This window comes from Ursus americanus, chromosome 14 (assembly GCF_024610735.1).
Source record: "Ursus americanus isolate L20-20 chromosome 14, mUrsAme1.1.p, whole genome shotgun sequence".
NCBI lineage: Eukaryota > Metazoa > Chordata > Mammalia > Carnivora > Ursidae > Ursus > Ursus americanus.
In genome coordinates, this window is record NC_142140.1 from 52450405 (window position 1) to 52457413 (window position 7009).

At 53.1% G+C, this 7009-nt stretch overlaps 1 pseudogene; it reads right to left on the reverse strand.

Moving 5' to 3' along the window:
- Positions 1–381: 381 nt before the first annotated feature.
- LOC123777760 (large ribosomal subunit protein uL29 pseudogene) lies at positions 382–921 on the reverse strand (annotated as a pseudogene).
- Between the last annotated feature and the right edge of the window lie 6088 nt (positions 922–7009).

Below are 7009 nucleotides of genomic sequence, written 5' to 3' on the forward strand. Positions count from 1 at the left end.
CATTCATTATTCAGTTTCTGTAATTTGGCAGCAGAATTCAACATGGTTGAGCTGCTGAGCATTTTCTTTTTAAAATTTAGTGTTTTGAGGGACGCCTGGGTGGCTCAGTCGTTAAGTGTCTGCCTTCCGCTCAAGGCGTGATCCCGGCGTCCTGGGATCGAGGCCCGCATCAGGCTCTTCCGCTAGGAGCCTGCTTCTTCCTCTCCCACTCCCCGTGCCTGTGTTCCCTCTCTCGCTGGCTGTCTCTCTCTCTGTCAAATAAATAAATAAAATCTTTTAAAATAATAATAATAAATAAAATTTAGTGTTTTGAATGTATATGTATATGTCTATATTTATATAATAGATATATGCTTTTTCTTAAGTAAACTTTACCCCCAATGTGGGGCTCGAACTCACTACCCCAACATGAAGAGTTACATGCTTTATCAACTGAGCCCGCCAGGTGCCCCTCTATGTGTTTTGCAACACAGAATACTAGTCTAGTCATCCTCCTGATTTAGTATTATTATTGTTGTTGTTATTGTCAGTTTGTGTTTTATAGATGCGAGTCCTAGGGCCTTGACCGTGAACTCCCGCACCAGGTGCAGCCGGGCCTTCCACTGCTGATTCTTGGTCTTCAGGTTTTCCTCATGCTTCTTCAGTCAGTGGCACCTGGCACGCGTCTTCTTAGGCCACAGATCCAAGGGCTTGTACTTCTTACCCCTGTAGAATTTCCTGAGGTTCTCTTTCTGAGTGCGGTTGACAAGGGTGAGAACACAGGCAATGGAGATTCGAACAATTCAGATCTTGGAGAGCTGGGAAGCCGCGCCACCTGTCACTTCGGTGACGCAGCTGGGACAGCTGCACCATCAGGTCTTCCAGCGGTTTAAGCAGCTCTTCCTTCTTGCCAGGAAGGTTGCAAGCCTTAATCTTGGCCATGTCTGCACAATCCGCCGCCACCGCAGAGGGAGAGAGCCATCTTCCTGAAGTTTTTATTTTATTTTATTTTTTTAAATGATTTTTTATTATATTATGTTAGTCACCATACAGTACATCCCCGGTTTCCGATGTAAGGCTCGATGATTCATTAGTTGTGTATAACACCCAGTGCACCATGCAATACATGCCCTCCTTACTACCCATCATCGGTCTATCCCATTCCCCCACCCCCCTCCCCTCTGAGGCCCTCAGTTTGTTTCTCCTGATGTTTTTAAATGTGTTTTGGTTTTGTTTGTTTGTTTAGTTCATTCAAATAACAATAATATGATGATTAAGAGCCAACACTATTGGAGCAGGTGCCCAGATGTGCTAGTTGTCTGGGAAGCCCTACAGTGTCATCACTTCTCACAGGATACTGAGATGGGTACTACTATCATTCCCATTTTATGAATGAAGAAACTAAGGCAGAGACATTCACCTGCTCCTAATCAAGGAACAGGAATTGAAATTTAGTCCTGTCTGAGCTCTGTGAAGCCACCCTCTCATACAGTTTCTTTTCCTGAAGTAGAAGGCAGTATTAGGGATTGCAGCATAGAATAGGGGTGAAAAGGTTACAAACAGAGGAATGGGGGGCACTCAGGGAACACCACTCAGAAGCCAGGTGATTTTGGTCAGGTAATGTCACTCTCTGAGTGTCACTTTCTTCATCTTTAAATTGGGGCAGAGGGTCATCATGATGGTATACAGGGTCTAGCGCACTTTAAGTGCTCACATATGCACATGAATATACATGTAATAAACATAAAAGCGTCCACTCTGTGTCAGGCTCTGTTCTCACTGCTGCCAATGCAGCAGTGAACAAGGGAACAAAAATCCATGCCCTGGATGAGCAAACAAGAAAAATAAGTAAAACATACCATATCTCAGGTAGTGATGAGTGCTGGGGAATACAGAGGGCAGGGGAGGGGATAAAGAGTTGGAAAATTACTATTATTTTTTAAGTCATTTCTACACCCAATGTGTGGCTCGAACTCACGACCCCAACATCAAAAGTCGTATGCTCTACCAGCTGAACCAGCCAGGCGCCCCTGGGAGGTGACTATTTTAAGTAGGCTGGTCAGGACCAGAATCACCCAGAAGGTGAGATGTGCGTTAAGACCTGAAGGAGATCATATAAGATCTTAGAGAGAGGGACGCCTGGATGGCTCAGTTGGTGGAGATTGTGACTCTTGATCTCTGGGTTGTGAGTTCGAGCCCCACGCTGGGTGTAATTACTTAAACATAAAATCTGAAAGAAAAAAAAAAAAACCTCTCAGAGAGAGCATTTCAGGTGAGAGCAAAGGTCCTGAGGTGGAATGTGTCTGGATTGTTTGCAGTGCTTCGGGGAGGTCAGTGTGGCTGAAAGGAGTGAGGGAAGGAACCGGAAGATGAGGGTGAGAGGGTCACAGCGTGAGGTTCTGCAGGGCCTCTGGTTTGCAACAAGGACTTCAGCTTTCCCCTGAGCCAGATGGGAGGGTGGGGGTTTCTGGGCACGCTCTTTTTATTACCAAGAGGTAAACTGGGGTGTGGAGGTGGGGTGCAGCTGATATTCACTGACGTCTGCTTTAGGGGTTTCGGCGCTGCTCAGCAGGGAGGGCTGGGGGCGCCAGAAGGCCGCCACTATTCGAGAGACGCTGGGAGCGCGTCTTCAGAACGCTGGACAGCGCCGCGCACGTTGCCCGGAGACCAGGGAAGCGGCGGCTCTGAGGGCGGAGCCTTGGGAAAGCGTCCTTTCCCAAGCGATTGGCTGTGAGCACCAGGCGGGAGACACCTATGGGAGCCCGGCTGTGGGCGGAGCCTGCAAGAGCGCCCAATTGGAGGTGTGCTGACGGCACAAGGGCGTGGCGTCTCGAGGCGGGGACTGGTGGGAGCGGCGCCTGTAGCATTCGGGGTCTGTCGATTGGGCTTAAAAGGGGCGGGCTGTGTGCACCGGCCGACCTAAGGGCGAATAGGACGTGGATTGCTAAGGGAGGTTTTGGCAGAGGGGCCTGGGCCGGTTTCTGCGCCCCCCGTGTGGAGGCCCGCACACAGGTTCGAGACGCGGCTGGAGGGGGTTCCAACCACATCTCCCAACCTCCCCTTCACTGGCAATGCCACAGTCGCCCAGGGAAGCCCCCAAACCCGGGGACTAGGTGATTGGCCCGAAGAAGCTGGTACTGAGGTCTCGGGACCCAGAAGAGCAGGAGTCGGATTTCTGGGCACGGATTGGGAATCCAGAACCTCTGGAAGAGGAGATGGGGGTTTCGAATACCTCTGACGTTGAAATAGAGTACTTGGAGCCCCGTGATGGCGGGTGTCCCGGGAGGCTGGAGAGTATGTTTTCTCCAGTTTATCCCGCCAGGGATGAAGGTTATCATTCCATGATATTCTCACCCCCCAAAGCCCAGTGCCAAGTAGGCTGAGCTTAGCTGTCAGCTTCTTGGGAAACGTTGGGAAGGGCGTGGGACCAGGACTTGCGATCTCAGGGAAAATGACTTCCATGGCGTTTTAGACTTTTCTGCTTGTACACCAACCACAGAGCACAGTGCCTGCAAGCAGGGGCCCTCTACTTCTTGTGGCCTGAGGCAATGCAGTGCCCCTCTCTGGGCCTATCTGCCCTATCTGGGGCATGTAGGTGTTACCCCTCTTAGGTCTGGGAGCGGTTTCCTCACCCAGCCCAATGGACTCTATGGCCTAAATCACCCTGAACCTCAGTTCAAACTCCAGAACTCGAGTCTCTTTGCTGATCACCTGGCCTGCATACATCTATCCTCTCCCACACACCCATTCTCTGCCCAACGGCCAAAAAGACTGTTCTGAGGCACAACTGAGCCTGGGTTCTCCAAAGCTCAGAATCCTCCCATGGCTCCCCACCGCCCTCAGGATAAAGGTTAGAACTCCACTGCTTGGCTGTCAAGGTCCTGTAGTGGTTGGCGCCCACTGACATCCAGCCACACTTCCCATCTTGCAACCAGAAAGCTTCCCCCACCTGACTTGAGCTCCCTGAAGTCCATTCCCAACACGGCTGAACTTCTGTGCATGCTGTTCCTCTGCATGGAGTAACCTGTGCTCACCCTCCCTGACACATTTTCTGGTTCCAATTTAACTTTCCTGTCTGTCTTGAAACACAGAAAGCCTTCCCAGACACTCCCTGCACCAGCTGGAACAGGGCCCTCCTGCTCCATGAGAGCAGGACCCAGGTTCGTACTCCCAGCACCCTGTTCAGGACTGATACGGAAGCAACACCCGATAAATACATGTGGAGTGAATGAAACAATGAACACATTAAGTCTCCATTTATTCTTGGATGGGTTAGGATGAGCATCCAGGCCAAGGCGGCCTGCTGGTGTGTGGCCCGTAACTGCGTCCAGAAGTCTCAGGATAGGCGTGCAAAGGGCACAGACAGTGTGGGGCTCACCCCTGCAGACTGAATCCTGAGGCGGAGCCCAGCTGCAGAAGGCCAGGCCTGGGGGACCAGGTCAGTCCTTCGGCGTGGGACAGGCCTTGCTGACTACACAAGAATGGTCAGTGGTCGGAGGGACAGTGTACATTTCCCTGCCAGAGTGGAAGCACCTGGGTGTCGACTTCCAGGTCAGACTGGACCCCAGTCCACAGGGATAACCAGGACCCTGGTGACTCTGCTCAACGTAGGAAGGTGGAAATCCTGCATCTGTGTCCCATTACTGCTTAGAGGCCCCCTTCGGTCCTAGGTCTCAACCATCCCACCTCTCCCCCATGGGATCAGCTGACATTCCCCGGCAGGCTCTGTCCCTCTGACATCATCTCAGCCCACCACACAGACGTGTCCAGCTGTTCCGTCAGTCAGGAGGTCTTTCTCCCTTCCTCCCTCCAAAGGCATCCTGAGCCCTCTGGGGTGGTGTCCAGTCCTGGGTCACTGACCCTCGCGGTCTATACCCCACGTAAGTACCCGGCCCTGATCAACTTGCGGAGGAGGCATGTGGGCCACTGGCTCTTCCCGCTGATGCTCCTGGTCATCTCTGCTGGTGACTGAAAGACGCAGGACACACTCCTCTGGCAGCACATGGGCTGAGGCATCTCTCCATTGCCCACTGTGTCCCTGGCTGAGGAAGACCTGGAGAAGCATCTCAGTGAGAACCTCCTCCAGGCTGGCTTCCTGCGCTTGGAAAGCAACATGCCTGGAAAGGCCGCGGTGAGCTCTGAATGAGAGACACGCCAGCACCAGGTCTTCTCCATGCTCACGGGGTTGGCCACCTCTTCCCGAACCCAGCTTCCTGGGATGGCAGGTCCTGCAGGCTGCGTATGATACTGTTGCTGGCCAGCTGCATCACAGTGCCACTGGCACCAACGATGTCCCCGAGCAGTTAGGGTGCCAAGGGACGTGTGCTCGTGAGCTGTTGCCTTGGGACAGATCCCCGCCATGCTGACCACGTGATCCTGGCAGTGGTCAACAACCTCCCAGGGCTGTGCCAGCAGCATGGGATAAAGCCTTCACCCAACTCTTTAGTGGGTTGAATAGTATTCCCCCCAAAACGTACATCCAAGTCCTAACTGCTGATACCCGTGAATGTGAAGGATCTCAGGATGGCCTCACCCTGGACTAGGGTGGAGCTGAAATCCAGAAACCGGTGACCTTGTAAGAAAAGAGAAGATCTGAGACACAGAGGATCACGGGGAGGTCCTGTGAAGGAGGTGGAGCCTGGAGTGATGCTTTCAGGAGCCAAGGAATGCCTGAAGTCACCAGAAGCTGGAAGAAACAAGGAAAGAGCCTACATCTCTGATATTGCTCTGTTCTTGGCAATGAAGGTCTCGCAGCTCAATACAACTTGCCCTGGCTTTGGGAGCACTCAGGCCAGGCCCAGGGGCAGAGACAGGTGTCCATCTGACAGAAACCATCCAGGGATCTGCCCTTTTTCACAAGAATTGGAATGTGGCACCAAGTCACAGCTCCCTGAGGCCTCCGCCTCAAGATGGCCTAGGAGTTTCTTCCAGAGTCTTCTTCAAGATTCCTGCCCTTGTGAAGGGCCTGCATTTAGAAACTTCAACGTGGTGGTGGTCACTGCTTTGGAAACTGGTGGCGCGGAGACCTGTGCCGAGACCGCAGGCCCACAGTTTGAAATCTGGCAGGCGGGGCCTTCTTCCCCATGGGCTTCTGAGTGGCACAGAATCCATCCACAGCCCGTGTCTTCTCATTTTAACACAAGGTCCTAATGATCTCGAGGGGTTCTTTGTCCCAGCCCCCTGGAAGTGTCTAAGAGAGACGATGGGTCATGGACGTGTCACACTGGGAGCCAGCACTCAGGTCTGTCTTGTCTCCACTAGCGCGCACATACACTCAAGGGATCCCAGCGCACGGCAGGCCGACCTCAATGCTCACACCGTGGACCGCCTCTCAGGTGGACATCACACCACCCCTCCCTCTCCCCGAGTTGGACCACTTGGCTCCTCCTCTGCTCCGGCAAAAGGCAAAATTAAAAAAAACTGTTTTTTATCTAGTGCAGAACACCTTTCTTTCACCTCTCCAAAGCAAAGCTCCCTCCTTTGAAGGCACACTGGATTTTCTCCCTCAGCTGAAGAGTTCTGAGTCAAGAATAGTTTTATCTTCCAAAGGCTATGGTTAACCAAGCAAAGGAGGCCAAGGGACTTCCCGGGGTTGAGAATTCAAACGGTGCCTGGTCAGACGGTAGAGAGACACCAAGAGAAGGGTCCCTGCAGAGGTGCAGCCCCAGGCCTCACCCAAGAGGCTCTTCCGAGACAGAGGTGAAGCCCGGGCAAAGGCCGTCAGGGGCGCCCCTGGTGCCCCCTCCCCCCCGGGGCAGGGCCAGAGCTGGAAAGCACTGCTCTCAGGGCAGGTTCCTCCACCTCCACATAGCTGACACTTGAACACGAGAAACAGTCAACAGCATCCTTGGCCTCTGCCCACTACCTAGTCCCCCAGTGTCCTCCAAACAATGCAAAACTGCCTGGGACTGAGAAGCACCGCTCCAGGGAAACCTCCTAGAACGGGGCTGGGCCGCGATAAAGAACCCCAACCAACTGGGCACTCCGTCTGGACGAGGGCGGCACCAGGGAGGAAGGCTGTGCTGCTGGA